This window comes from Thamnophis sirtalis, unplaced genomic scaffold (assembly GCF_051295495.1).
Source record: "Thamnophis sirtalis isolate CommonGarterSnake01/CBP01778 unplaced genomic scaffold, rThaSir2_p1.2 scaffold_5, whole genome shotgun sequence".
NCBI lineage: Eukaryota > Metazoa > Chordata > Lepidosauria > Squamata > Natricidae > Thamnophis > Thamnophis sirtalis.
This window is the reverse complement of record NW_028261385.1, coordinates 40,441,290-40,457,001: the sequence shown is the minus strand read 5'-3', so window position 1 is coordinate 40,457,001 and position 15,712 is coordinate 40,441,290. Positions and strand designations below refer to the sequence as shown.

The 15,712-nt window shown below is 34.8% G+C and overlaps 1 long non-coding RNA gene across 1 annotated transcript in view; it reads right to left on the bottom strand.

Moving 5' to 3' along the window:
• The window catches only part of LOC148045342 (uncharacterized), a 113,971-nt gene extending 99,728 nt beyond the window's left edge, over window positions 1-14,243 (bottom strand). Inside the window, exon 1 of the long non-coding RNA XR_015696566.1 lies at window positions 14,136-14,243. This is a non-coding gene — a long non-coding RNA (uncharacterized LOC148045342). The remainder of the gene's footprint in view (window positions 1-14,135) is intronic.
• Between the last annotated feature and the right edge of the window lie 1,469 nt (window positions 14,244-15,712).

The window sequence follows — 15,712 nt, the reverse complement described above, 5'->3', positions numbered from 1 at the left end:
GCAAGTTTTCTTGGGTCAGTCAGGAATACTTTAAAGGGAAAGGAGGTTTTAGAATTTATAACTGATATCATAAAAGGCACATTGTAATTAAAAAAAAATTATACAGCTACTCACAATATCAATACATTATTTTAAAAGTATACATTTCTAGCTTCCTGAATAGATATGCTTCTAGAAAATATATTTCACTTTACATGTCAGAAATCATTTTCATATTTGAATATAAGGAGTACATCTATGGTGTCTAATGTGAGAAATAATTACATAAAGATTATGTGACAATAGTCTGATAGAATCCTTGTGTTACTATGCTAATTATGAAAATCTGAATGGCTAATAAAAATAGGTGAACATTTTCATTTACTTTTAGCGGTAGAATATAAGCCGTAGAAGGCAACTCAGAATGTCATTTCCTGATTCTATGTTTCACTGTGCAGCTTATTTCTAATAAACCTAATACTCACCAAGTTAGATTTTTTTTTAGTACAATAAACAGGACAATATTTTATTAAATAAAACAAGGAATGTCAGGAAATACTTGGCTAAACAGTATACAGTCAAGGAGACATTAGCTAAACCTTCATATTTCTTAATGTGGACATCTTCTAGGGATAGTGGTCAAAAGTTATCATTCAATCCTTAACAGAAAATGCAAAAGTGTTGAACATGGTTCCCAGATACAATGGAAGCCAATACAGCTAGCTGACCCATCAGGAACCATTCCAGCAGTACAGAAATCAATCCTGTGGTCACCTTCCAAACAGCACATTTTTCTGGTGAGTTCCAAAATATGCTTATACATTCTTTGTACATTCTAGCGTTCCTGTCCATTTATGCTGCAAAATAAGGTCAGTAATTCACTGGCTGTTTTAAGGAGGAAGCACTGCCCCATCAGCTAAACCAATACTTATCATGTGCTGTAATGCATTTACACTTCCCTTTAGTAACATTGATGAAATAGCATGACAGTTAAGAGCATCACTTAGCTCAATACATTTACTAGTTCCCCCACTAGTTTCCCCATGGCCTTGTTTAAACTGAAGCTTAACAGAACAATAAAATCTTAGTCTTAATTTTGCTTCTCTGCTATTTTTTTCAAAAAAAAATCTACAAAGAAAAAGATAACTAAAAATTAGCTTTTTAAAATTTTGAACAAGCAACTTTCACTATGCTAAAAAAATACCTTAATCATTGTGCTGTTTTAGCAGTGCTGGTAAAAGTAGATGTAGAAATTGAAATGTCAGGATGCAGATTGAAAATATGCTTTTTAAAGCTACTTGTGCCTCATATATTGTTATGTATATGCCTGCCTGTCTGCCTGCCTGCCTGCCTGCCTGACAGCCTGTTGTGGCCCAGAGGAGCTGTTGGAGCTGCCACCAGACTCCGACAGCGAGGCGCCCTATGAGTTGGCTCTGGAGGATGTGGAGGACCCTGGACAGGGTTCCGACTCTTAGCAGGGCGCAGAGAGGCTGGTTGGCCACCAGGAGGTGCCTGAGACTTGGACCAGTGGGAAGGAGTGTGATCGTGACGTCATGCATTGGATGATGCAGTGGGGAGGAGACTAGGGAGTAGTTCTTGGATGCCCGACAACGGAGAGCTAATAGGTGTAAAGAACAGTTATGCAGTTACAGGAGATAATTGTACTCAGCTGGTGGTAATTAGGCTCCTCTCAAGACTATAAAAGGAATGATTGTGCACACGCTCTTTGCAGGAGTCAACATATTCATTAGAGTTGGAGAACTCTCGTGGCTAGCTTGGCAGGCTGGATTTCTGCTAAGGTTGGTCTGTGCTGGATTGCTACCAGCGTCTTGTCTGTACTGGATTGCTGCCAAGGTCCTGTATGTGTGTTAATAAATCCTTGCAGTATCTTTGTCTCAGTGTGCTTTGGTGTAGGACAAGGGGGATCAGAACACTGCCTGCCTACCTATCTACCTACCTACCTACCTACCTACCTACCTACCTACCTACCTACCTACCTACCTATCTATCTATCTATCTATCTATCTATCTATCTATCTATCTATCTATCTCTTGGTGTATATGTATATATGTGTTCATATGTATTTGTATGTACCTATAAATTTACTTGTACATAAACATGTAAGGGTATACATGCCCATTAAGACCCACCTATATGAAGAAATGGGATTAGCCATTGTTTTCCTGGATAGAAAGTTGGGTGGGCACGTAGCAGGGCAGCAGTCCATGAGAGAACACAGTAGCCTAGAACATTTTAGAAAAGTATCTCAGTCCTGACAGGATTTTCTTAAAACAGCTTAGACTCAGGACAGCATGAACCCTGGATAGAAACAGCTTATGTAGTAAGTGTGGATATGACTTATGTCTGGACCCTGTGTATGTGAATGAATAGGCCAATTGTATAAGAAAAGCCTCATTTATGAAAATGTTCTCTGTCATTCTACAGTTGTAACCTAATTAACTGGCGAGAGATAGGAAGCAGAAGAATCTGTCAGGCAAGGATATTTAGACCATTGTTATGTATCCATATTAGCATTGGTTCTCCACTTTTTTGTGAGGGATTTTTTTTTTACATTACCTACTATCTATAGGTTTAGATTGGGATATTCTTCATGTACAATATGTGTCCCATCATTAACATAACAATTATTTTCAAGATGTGAGATTTTCAACTAATATTTTTAGACTATGGTTCTATCTGAACAGTGATCTATGGATTTCTGAAGATTAAAGTGTTATGATGGTACAGAGGTAGAATAGACCTACTGGAAGTTTTCTTGTCAAAGAGTGACCTAAACATGCTACTATGTTGGCTATGTAGTATCATACTCATAATACATCTGTAAAAGTGTTCTTAGTAACTGAGATCCACTGCATTAAATATATTGCAATCTGATGCTTAAATAGCTAGCATCCTGCCTAAATTGATGCATTTTAATGCTATTCATCTGATGATGCTTTATGCAAAAGTAAAAATGCCAACATCAATACAATACCATCTTCAAACAATAACAAAAAATTAGTTTTTTTTTTTTTGTTAAGATAGTACTGCAGGCAAATCTGGAATTTCCTTTGTTTTCAACATTCTACTTTCCCCTATGATTCTAAGTGATGGCCAAAACTATAAATATATAAACAAAGCTATAAATGTTCTTACTAATGTAAGGAAGATAACATTGTCCACTCCTTCTCATAATATTGTCTTTCATCTTAATTTCTTTAGTTTGGGAACTTTCAGAATTTGTGGAAAGAATCCATCCAAAAATCCTAAAGCTTCACTCCTAAAAATATGCAACAACCAATAAGACAATTTTCATTAAAGAAATGTTTGTTTTTAATCTAAGTAAACAAATACATGCATGATATACTAAAATAATTTTTTAAAAACCTATTTGGGGCTTTGGGAGTATCCTGCAACTGTTCAATCATCAATGCTTACAAAAACACTATTCTAGACATTAGGCTATCTGAGTAGTTGAACTGTTCAGAGATAAAAGATGAGAAATGTAGTGTCAGAGTTCAAGTATGTCCATAGAAGAGCATTTGTGTGCAAACTTTAAATAGTGATCTGTAAAATGAAAATAGAGATGCCTACAGAGATGAGGTGAATAAATGATGGACAAATGGCTCATAGAAAATGTAGAATTTTAAAATTAAATGTCTCAGGAAAGTACTAGTTTTGTGTTTGTACATTTTCCCAGTTATATATCATTATTTGTAAAAACATTTGAAATAGACAATAGAAGGAAATACATATGTTGCATGTTGAAGTTTTCAGTGCATTTCTGTTTTCTTTTGGTAGATAGCAAGCTTGTCTATTAGATGGTGTAGTTCTACATTTCTTTTGTGTGTTTTTTTCTCAGAATTGTATCCATGCTAAAATGAAATATTGTTTAATAAGAGAAGAAAAGCTCTAATAATAATTTGAACTGTTGGTATTTAGAAAAACTAAAATTATATGAGTCTGATCATCTATAGAACTCTGGATATGCTAACAATTCATTCATTATGGTAACTTGTCTCCTCCCTATCCCATCATTGCTATTTCTCCATTGTTAATAATCTGTCAGCATTTTCATTTTCAGTCCTGATTATCAGCAGTTTGCAGAAAAATGTCTTCAAAGGTACTCAGATTTTTGATCCTGTCAGAAGAAAATAGATGGTTCCCCCCCCCCCGAAAATTAAATGACTACAAATGCATTATGAAAGAATAAAATGGTGTTAATGGTTTGAAAATGCTTGCTACATGCCAATAATCTTTCTTTCCTAAGTGTGCCTGTGTGCTGGGGAGGGGGGGTCACAGAGGGAGGAAAAGTAAGGAAACCTCATCCAAATTTTATATGTCACCTGGAAGTATTGTACTTGGTGCTTATTTGTATCACTTATTTGGGGTCACTAGGAATATTTTGAAAACAATACACTTGTTCTCTTGAGAATAAGTCTAACATAGCTGGTCATAATCAGATCAACAATGATAAAAAGAAAAGGACTGTTCACTCCAGGTGCCATTAGGTATCTAAGAGGAGACTTGTAGTCCATCATATCTAACCCACTAGACTTGTCTTACTATCTTCAAGCAGATCAATGAGTGTTCTTAAAACATGTACATAGGTATTTTTGTTATGATATATATGTATAACCTATATCTCAAGAACCCGAATTTGAGAAAAACCTCAACTGTCAGAGTAACTTTCTGAGTGGTGAAAGTATATAAATTTGTATGCAATCAATATGAGCATCAACCTACAACATGAAAAATAGGACCAAGGATACTTCATTGGTGATTTGAAAAAAAAAGACCCTGGATCTTTGATGAATGCAGTACCTGTCTGCTATTGTTTACACTAGCTGCCTATCTCTTTTCAGGCTTCTGAATCTGAAAAAAGATCTCTCTCCTTTAAAGGATTACTTAATAGTAAAAATTAATGCAATGATGGAAGCTGCAATGTTTTCTTAGACTCAATAGCTGCTTTGGAAAACCTGAACAAATCTAAGTCAGCAACTTCTGGTTTTTGGAAACAATATGGGTTTCAATATGCTACTACCAACTATGTGTTCAGCAGATGATAACTTAGTGGAATCTGTTTTCCTAATCCTTTCTTTCCTGCTATGAACAGCATATGAATTGTCTTACTCAAGAAATAACGAAGACAATAAAGGCTATTGAGAAACTTGTATGAAAAAAATTAAATAATTATCTTTTTTATTAGAAGTATATAATTATCTTATTTTTTTATTACAGAATGCAACAAAAGCAAGAATTGCAAATGATTTCCACATTAGTGTCTTATATATCTTTAGCTACTATTCAAATGATATAAAGCTAGTTCATGTTACTGTTATTTTGGAACATCAATAATTGGATGACTCTCCAAGACTAATGTGGAAATGATCTAAAACTGGAACCAATCCAATGATTTTTTTTTAACTTAACACCCTTTTTAACACTACTGCCCTTCAGATGTGTTAGTTTCCACAGATGGCATAGCTGATATTTTGTTTCTGCATATGTTAATTTCTTCTACATCTGGAAGACAATTGGTTGGTGAGGATTACATCAAATGTCTTCTTATTACTTGAAGAACAATCAGTTTAATAATCTCCTTTCAACATTATTTTTTTAAGCAAAAAATATAGATTCTTTCTGCCTTAGTCATAATCAGACATTATTATCTTAACATTAATACATCTTTAAATCACATTTTTTTCTTTTAAAAATAGAATTAAAAATAGGCAAAGAAAGCAATGCTAGGCATTTGATTCTTTTTTTCAAATATCATTTTTATGCATTTATGACAACCTACAAGTATTAAGGAAAATGGATTTTAGTGAGGTGTGTGTGTGTGAAAATAGTTTTCAAATGCCAATCACACAATATTTGTTTTAATCTATAATATCCTAATTTAGTTGAGCTCAATCTGTTTATGATAATACACATGCACTAGATATCTCCCAGAGTTTATTTCTAACAATGGCAACAAATATTTTAATACAATATTTTCTGTACAACTGAGGCCTCCTTAAGACCTCCAGGTTAAGCCAAGGGTTGACTTCTCTTTATGGTGTTTACTTTTCCATCTGGACCAGAGATTCAGTGTAGTGATTAGCTATCATATATGTTACCAGGAAAATAAAGGTCTTTTTTTCAGTAGTTAGCTCATCTCTAGTCTTTTTTTAGCAAAAAGAGATGTTTAATTTTTCATGTTTTCCAGAACTATTATATGTCTACACCCAACACACACACACACACACACACACACACACACACACACACACACACACACACTCTTACATTTTAAATGTGTATCCATTCCTAACCTTAGAATGGAGTGCTTGATAGAGTTAGATAGATAATCTTTTAGTGAAAGACTAATATTTAATTACTGATAAATTAACTATCTGTGCAAACATTAAACAATATAATCTGGATATGTTGCTTCTTTTCCCCATAAAGAAACATGACAGTTCTGACAAAGGAGAAATACAGAACCATTTTGAAGATATTAGTCATTATATCTTTGCCAGTGCTGCATGTGAATGCCAAACAGCTTTCTATTTCAGGATTTATTCATGTTTATTCAGAAGCTCCAATGTCTTCAATTGGGTTTACTCCTTAATAAGCACATGCTACCAAGGACTAGCATAGAATTTCAAGCTTAAAGCTAGTGAAGAACTCCAACTGAGAAATCACTCCCCTAATTAAAATTGTATGGTAGGAAGTGCTCCTATATAGTTTATGAGAAAGACAAGAATGTTCACTGTTGTTTGTCAACATTTGAATTAATCTTTTTTTCAGCAAAGGAATAAGAGACTTTTGAGTGTAAGTGAGAGTTTATTTCATAGCATCATTTTCCTGGCCCCTTTCCCCATCTTTTATTCATTATTATTACTATTACTATTATTATTATTATTGTACAATTGTATCACAGCGGCCAGTTGTTTCGCTGGATTTGGCATTGGTTACTAGTCGGGCCCCACCCAGGGGCCTAGGACGTCGTAACGTATTTTCGTAATATACGTGCAGATCCAAGCAGTGCGGCTTTTTGCATTTGACTGATGGTGATTTTGTCAATTTTTAACTGTTTTAAATGTAATTCCAGTGCTTTTGGAATAGCACCCAGTGTGCCAATTACCACTGGAATTATCACTGCTGGTTTGTGCCATAGTCGTTGAATTTCGATTTTTAAGTCCTGGAATCTTGCAATTTTTTCATGTTCCTTCTCGGCGACCCTGCTATCACCTGGTATTGCGATGTCTACGATTGTGACCTTATTTTTCTCAACCAGTGTGATGTCTGGTGTATTATGCACCAGTATTTTGTCGGTTTGTATACGGAAATCCCACAAGATCTTGACCATCTGATTTTCGGTGACTTTTTCAGGCTGATGTTCCCACCAGTTTGTTGCTGTTTTAATATTATAATTTTTGCACAAATTCCAATGGATCATTTGTGCTACTGAATTGTGCCGCAATTTATAATCAGTCTGCGTGATTTTTTTACAGCAGCTGAGTATGTGATCAACAGTTTCATCAGCTTCTTTGCAAATTATTATTATTATTACTATTACTATTACTATTACTATTACTATTATTATTATTATTATTATTATTATTATTATTATTATTATTATTATACAATTGTATCACAGCGGCAGTTGTTTAGCTGGATTTGGTATTGGTTACTAGTCGGGCCTCACCCAGGGGCCTAGGACGTCGTAACGTGTTTTCGTAATATGCGTGCAGATCCAAGCAGTGCAGCTTTTTGCATTTGACTGATGGTGATTTTGTCAATTTTTAACTGTTTTAAATGTAATTCCAGTGCTTTTGGAATAGCACCCAGTGTGCCAATTACCACTGGAATTACCACTGCTGGTTTGTGCCATAGTCGTTGAATTTCGATTTTTAAGTCCTGGTATTTTGAGGTTTTTTCATGTTCCTTCTCGGAGACCTGCTATCACCTGGTATTGTGATGTCTATGATTGTGATCTTATTTTTCTCAACCAGTGTGATGTCTGATGTATTATGCGCCAGTATTTTGTCCGTTTGTATATGGAAATCCCACAAGATCTTGACCAACTGATTTTCAGTGACTTTTTCAGGCTGATTATTATTATTATCAGGCTGATTATTATTATTATTATTATTATTATTATTATTATTATTATGTTAATCTTTGGTGAGATTCACAGCTTTTGGGGCTGGTTAGTAGCTGAATAGCTTGAGTCCTAACCAATAACAGTTCCTAGGTCCTTGGTTAGGACTCGAGCTGTTGAGCTACCAACCAGTCCCAAAGACTGTGAATCTCACCAAAGATTAACATCATCATCATCATCATCATCATCATCATCATCATCATCATCATCATCATCATCAATCGCAAGATACCAGGACTTAAAAATTGAAATTCAACGACTATGGCACAAACCAGCAGTGATAATTCCAGTGGTAATTGGCACACTGGGTGCTATACCAAAAGCACTGGAATTACATTTAAAACAGTTAAAAATTGACAAAATCACCATCAGTCAAATGCAAAAAGCCGCACTGCTTGGATCCGCACGCATATTACGAAAATACGTTACGACGTCCCAGGCCCCTGGGTGGGACCCGACTAGTAACCAATGCCAAATCTGCCGAAACAACTGGCTGCTGTGATACAATTGTATAATAATAATAATAATAATAATAATAATAATAATAATAATAATAATAATAATAATAATAATAATAATTGAACCGGGATCCATCTTGGAAACAAACCAGTTAATGTACAGCGCAGCTGTAATAGTCACTAATGAACTAGGCATTAAAATTAAAGTACCTAGTCACACAACAGAAAAAGCATCAAAGCCAAAGTGGAAAATCCGTTTAGAACAAAAAATCAAAAAATTAAGGGCAGATGCTAGTAACTTAAAGAACATGCATGAGCAACGGCTTAAAAACAACAAAATCATAGATCGGCTAATCAGGAGATATAGATTGGATACAAGAAACATCAATGAAGCTGTAGAGATTGTAAAACAGCAGATAACAGCAACAGCTAGAAAAATTGAAAGATATGAGGCACGAATCATCCAATATAAACAAAATCAGCAATTTCGATCAGACCAACAGCGTTTTTATCAAAGTCTTAATGTAAATGGTGACACAAAAAGTGAAAAACCAGAAAAACAGGCCACAGTTGAATTCTGGAAAGAATTGTGGGAAAATGCAAAGGACTACAACAAGGAAGCAAAGTGGATACATGACTTTGAGAAAAGCATTGGCAACAAACAAATGCAAGTATTAGAAATAACAACTGAGATGGTCAAAAATCGAGTTAAAAAGGTAAAGAATTGGACATCACCTGGAAAGGACCAATTACATGGTTTCTGGCTCAAATATCTGACCAGTTTACATGCAATATTGGCCAGGCAACTGAATGAAATTTTACAAAAGGGCCAAATTGATGAATGGTTGACAACTGGAAAAACATACTTGATTCAGAAAGATCCAACTAAAGGAACAACACCTGAAAACTATAGACCAATAACATGCTTGCCAACAACCTTCAAATTACTCACAGGCATTATTGCAGATAACATGATGGATTATTTGGAAACAAACAACATCTTGCCAGTAGAGCAAAAAGGCAACAAAAGAAGGAGCAGGGGCACAAAAGATCAGCTTCTAATTGATAAAATGATATTAGAAAATTGTAAGAACAGAAAAACGAACTTGAATATGGTCTGGATTGATTACAAAAAGGCATTTGACTCACTGCCACATAGTTGGATCATAAAATGCTTAGAAACAACTGGCATTAGCAAAAATATTACATCCTTTACTGAAAAGGCGATGAAACAATGGAGAACTGAGTTGGCAGTAGGGAATGAGAGCTACGGAATGGTTAATATCAAGCGAGGAATTTTCCAGGGTGATTCACTTTCACCTCTTCTCTTCATCATCGCAATGATCCCACTATCAGTAATCTTTAAAAAAATGAAATTAGGCTACCAAACAGCCAAAAAAGCTGAAAAAATTTCGCATTTACTATATATGGATTATTTGAAACTCTATGGAAAGTCAGAAATAGAAATCCAATCATTGACAAATACAGTCCGAGTATTCAGCACTGATATTTCAATGCAGTTTGGCATGGAAAAATGCGCCACTGTATCCATAAAAAGGGGCAAAATCACTGCATCTGAGGGAATTGAAATGCCCAATGGCCAACTAATTAAATGCAAAGAAAATGAAGCCTACAAATACTTAGGCATTCTGCAGTTGGATAACATCAAGCATGGAGAAGTAAAAACTATTGTCAGACGAGAGTACACCAACAGAGTTAGGAAAATTTTGAAATCTAAATTGAATGGTGGAAATACAATCAAGGCCATAAATACCTGGGCAATACCAGTTATAAGATACACAGCTGGCATAGTTAACTGGACACAAGCTGATTTGGACCTTTTGGACCGAAAAACCAGGAAACTAATGACAATGCACTACAGTTTACATCCAACATCCACGTGGTGATACTGATAGACTATATCTGCCCCGAAAATCAGGTGGCAGAGGATTATTACAAGTGAAGCAAACAGTTGAAGAAGAAAAACATGCACTGGCTGATTATTTAAAAGAAAGTCAAGAACATCTATTAATCGAAGTAAAGAACAAAAATCTACTGAAGGCCCAACAGACAAAACAAGAATACAGAAAAGATGTGATAAAATCAAGAATGGAGAGTTGGCAGAACAAAGCACTGCATGGTCAATTTCTGGAAAAAATAAAAGATAAAGTGGACAGGGAACAAACTTGGTTATGGTTAAAAACAGGTACATTAAAGAAAGAAACAGAGTCACTAATCCTGGCTGCGCAAGAACAAGCTATCCGCACAAATGCCATCAAGGCCAAAATCGAAAAATCCTCTGATGATGCCAAATGCAGACTTTGCAAAGAAGCTGACGAAACTGTTGATCACATACTCAGCTGCTGTAAAAAAATCGCGCAGACTGATTATAAATTGCGGCACAATTCAGTAGCACAAATGATCCATTGGAATTTGTGCAAAAATTATAATATTAAAACAGCAACAAACTGGTGGGAACATCAGCCTGAAAAAGTCACAGAAAATCAGATGGTCAAGATCTTGTGGGATTTCTGTATACAAACCGACAAAATACTGGCGCATAATACACCAGACATCACACTGGTTGAGAAAAATAAGGTCACAATCATAGACATCGCAATACCAGGTGATAGCAGGGTCGCCGAGAAGGAACATGAAAAAATCGCAAGATACCAGGACTTAAAAATCGAAATTCAACGACTATGGCACAAACCAGCAGTGGTAATTCCAGTGGTAATTGGCACACTGGGTGCGATTCCAAAAGCACTGGAATTACATTTAAAACAGTTAAAAATTGACAAAATCACCATCAGTCAAATGCAAAAAGCTGCACTGCTTGGATCTGCACGCATATTACGAAAATACGTTACGACGTCCTAGGCCCCTGGGTGGGGCCCGACTAGTAAGCAATGCCAAGTCCGGCGAAACAACTGGCCGCTGTGATACAATTGTATAATAATAATAATAATAATAATAATAATAATAATAATAATAATAATAATAATAATAATAATAATAATAATAATAATAATAATACTTTTCTTAGGATTTTTAGCAGCTCAAAAATACAATATAGTTCTTATTTTATTATTTATCTTACTGATTGCATTTTCTCTCAGAATGCAAAGTGATTTGTGCAGAGATCTTGCTTTCCACAAAAACAACCCTGATTTTTTTGGATGGTCCAGACCAAATCCTCCGATGAGCTCTGTTATCAATTAAGGATGAGATGCTTGCAGATGGCCAACAAGCAAACTGATTGCTTTATAAGGTTGACCATAAAAAATGGCAGGATTATCATATGGCCCATTCTTCTCCCTGACCTTCGTCTAGTTCTCAATTAGCTTTCAAAAGGTTATATATGATAGATAAAAAATGTTACCTGATTTGTTTATAAGAGGTTAAGCTTAAACATTGATGCAATTTGAAACTGTTGCTTTTAGATTTCAATATATACCTCCATAGTTTACAATTGTAAAGAGGTTATATAGAGATTTAGAGAACTAAAACAAAATTCTTGATTAAGGGTCATTATAAATTTGAGAAAATGCATTATATTTTATATACAATATTTGTTAGTCTTTTTGCAGATTATTTCCATTTTTATTCTAAACATAAGAATATAAAAGATCATGAGCAAAATTTTCATTTAATGCACGTAAAATGGCAGTGTTTTTTTTAAAAGATGTAAACATCTAATGGCTAAGGATTAAATGCACAAGGCTCATTAAATCTTACAAAGTTGAATTATATTTACATAGTATGAAATATATATTCAGAATTAATTTGAATTAAATTAAACATTTAATATAAAGTGTAACTCCTTTCCTCTAATATTAGAAGAGATTGGAATTATTTTCTTTTAAACATTTGAAATTTTAATTATTTTTTCCCTAATATACCTTGAAAGGCGTCGTGTATTTGGAATGGAGGCAGCAAACTGATAAAACAGGTAATTAGTTTTAAAATAGCATTGTAATGGCGAAACTGTACTCATATGTCTTGGAAACACATGTTTTAATTTCATTAAGGAAAAGTTAAAAGAATATCGCTCCAGATGACTGAAATATGAACAATACCATCAATTCAACATATTTTTTTTCCTCTTGGGAATGGATTTTCCTTAGATTTAGATTTATTTAAAAATAGTGATTTCCAATCTGAGAAAATTCTTTCTATCATCAAATTAAGACCTTTTTGAATGAGGTTGGTGGTGGTATATTAAAACAACAACACAAGGACACAACAATGCATTTGCACACATCTGCATCTGCTACATTACATTACACCAGTATATTAGCTTATTGAAATAAATATGATTCCTTTTAAAATTAATAACAACTCTATCTACCAACATCAGTGTAAATACCATGTGGATGAAATCTTCTCAACCCATATATTTTGCTTTGTTGTATAGATAAATAAGACTAATGATTTATTCAAAATGATGTGCGAGCATGCATATCTATGCACATACATGCACACACAACCATGCTTCAGATCTGAATTATATCAACACTATTCTTATTTATGCTTTGGATCAAAACCTTTCACATCATCAGCTTGCAGCTTTGCAGCTGATGAATCTTGATTTACACAACAAAGAAGAACATGTGCATATATGCAAATCAGAACTTGAAAAAACGAGTGGAGGTGTTTTCCTCTAATTTATCAGTGCCTTCTAAATTTATTAACCCATTTCTATTAGTGACATCCTCTGTAGCAAAACAATTATTTTTATGAATAATTACTCTGCTGTTTCGCCACCCCAGTCATGAAGACACACACTGACACACAGAAATATGATCTCACTGCATGCATGTGTAAAAGCACATTTTGTGTATGTGTGTGTGTGGGGGAGAGAACTATACAACATAACTTCAGAGGGACTTTCATCTAGATGAGGCATATTTCATTATGCAGAGTAAAGGCCAATATGGTGGACACTGCAACCATGGACTCAGGACAAATTTGCCAGTAGCAGCCATATCAATACTCTAAGGCTTGTTTCCATTTTAAACGTGTCTCCTTCTCCAACAAAATACCATATATTAATAGCTGGTTGAAAAACCCAATGGAAGGGAGAAACAGAAAAGTATAATTCTACACAGATAGACACCACACATACCCATATTTAAATGATACATTCAACCTAGGTTTTTTTTGGGGGGTGGGGTGGCTTTTATGTTATAGGAATTCTGTTGGGTGATGAAAATACCACACAGCCAATCATACTGCTGTATTATAGAGCTATCCAAAAGTAGGAGCTTAGCTAGTGTTTAAAATAACCCGATGAATTATTCATTGAGAGTTGATGTTTATGCAAATTCTGAAGCGTATGCCCACCTGACTGCCATGGGTTAATAATAGTAAGAAGAAGGCGGGTGGGCAATGGGGGGGGGGGAATAGGGCAGAAACCCGAAAGCGTGCATATGAAAAACAAAACCCAAAGCCAAGCACCAATCTTTAAGCATTCCCCAAAAACCTATATAATCAAATGATAATACTCTTTCATTATATGCATAAAAAGAATTACAATCCTTACCTGCTTAGCTTTGTAGGGCCCTCAGATTTTCTGGATGAAATAACTGACTGTAGTGCAACCAATAAAACTGAACTGAAAAGCTGATTAAGGGCACTTACTTAATGCAAAGCCACTCACTGAATATTCATATGATGCCAGTGTTTATGCAAATTAAGGCAAAAGAAAGCCCAAGGGGATTGGTTGCCATAGCCCACAAATACTGTGTACAGCAGGGGGAAAAAATACAGCGAGAGAAGGAAAGAGATGGTAACAAATCTTGATATTCATGGCTTGGAAAGAGCAACGTGGAATATTGTAAAATATTAAAAGTCCAATGTAAATTACTGCTTTAAACAGTTTTTTCTAATCATATCATTTTGGGCCTCCTGTCCAATATTTGTTTTTTGTAGGGTAATCTACTATTATCATTAATCTAAGAGGTATTGTCAGGTGTGCACTCAATTTTATTTATTTTATTTGCATAAACAAGGACCTTAATTGTGTTATGAAAGAGCAAAAATAAAATAAAATAAAATTGTAATAATTGCAACAGAAATGCTACTCTAATAAGCAGGAATAGAATCTATAGGCAAGTGTCATCCTTTATTAAGGGCTCTATGTGATGCCTTTATGAGCAAAATGATCTTCAAAAGTGGTATGTCAGCAGGACACTGCTAGGAATGGGATTTGCTTCTCCTTAATTTGAATGCAAAGAATGTTTTGTTTCACAATTATTTTTCTTTATCCTGGTCTGTAGAGTCTTTTACACCATATGATGCTCCTTTTTCCAGTTAAAAAAAAACTGGAATGTTTTCCCAATTATTTATATATGTGAATGCTGCACCATTTCCCCCCTCATAATTAGGCTCATGCATTTTTCCATGATTCCTTACTAATAGTCTGTGATATTAATATTATCTGATGTAAGAATATTATAATGGCAAGCTTGGTTTATCCCTTCCTTCCTTCCTTCCTTCCTTCCTTCCTTCCTTCCTTCCTTCCTTCCTTCCTTCCCCATTACATGTGACAATCTTTTTCTTTTAAAAGCATAATCCATAGGAATAGCATATTTTTGTATGATTTTGTTAGGGACAAATCTTTCTTAAAGCTAATCACTATTATTTTAATGGATTGCCGAAATTGGCAACTAGCAGGCTACACTTTTGTAGATACAGACGTGGTAATCTAAAGAATATCATTAACGTGTTTTCCAAGCATAGCATTATTCAAATGCTACGTAATCTGTATTCGTTAGCCATTGTAGCATCCGCCAAGAAGTATTTACTGGCAGACAATAGAATATGATGCCTACGTGCTGTTGTTTTACTCTAAAAATCTGTATTTCTAGGGCTAAATTTCCTGTTATTTCTACTGCCATCTGTTGGCATCTGATAACATTTCATGCAGATAGAGTACCCATAGCATGGACATATTTTAGGAACAGCAGTGGATTAAAAAGACATTTGAAACATCTAAGACCTTATTTAGCTTTCTTTTCCACTCCATTGTTCAAGTTACTTTTTCTGAATATGTTTTGTCTTCAAACATGTGCCTGGAACTCAATAACTGGAGAAGCCTAGCTTGTAAGGAAATCAGGA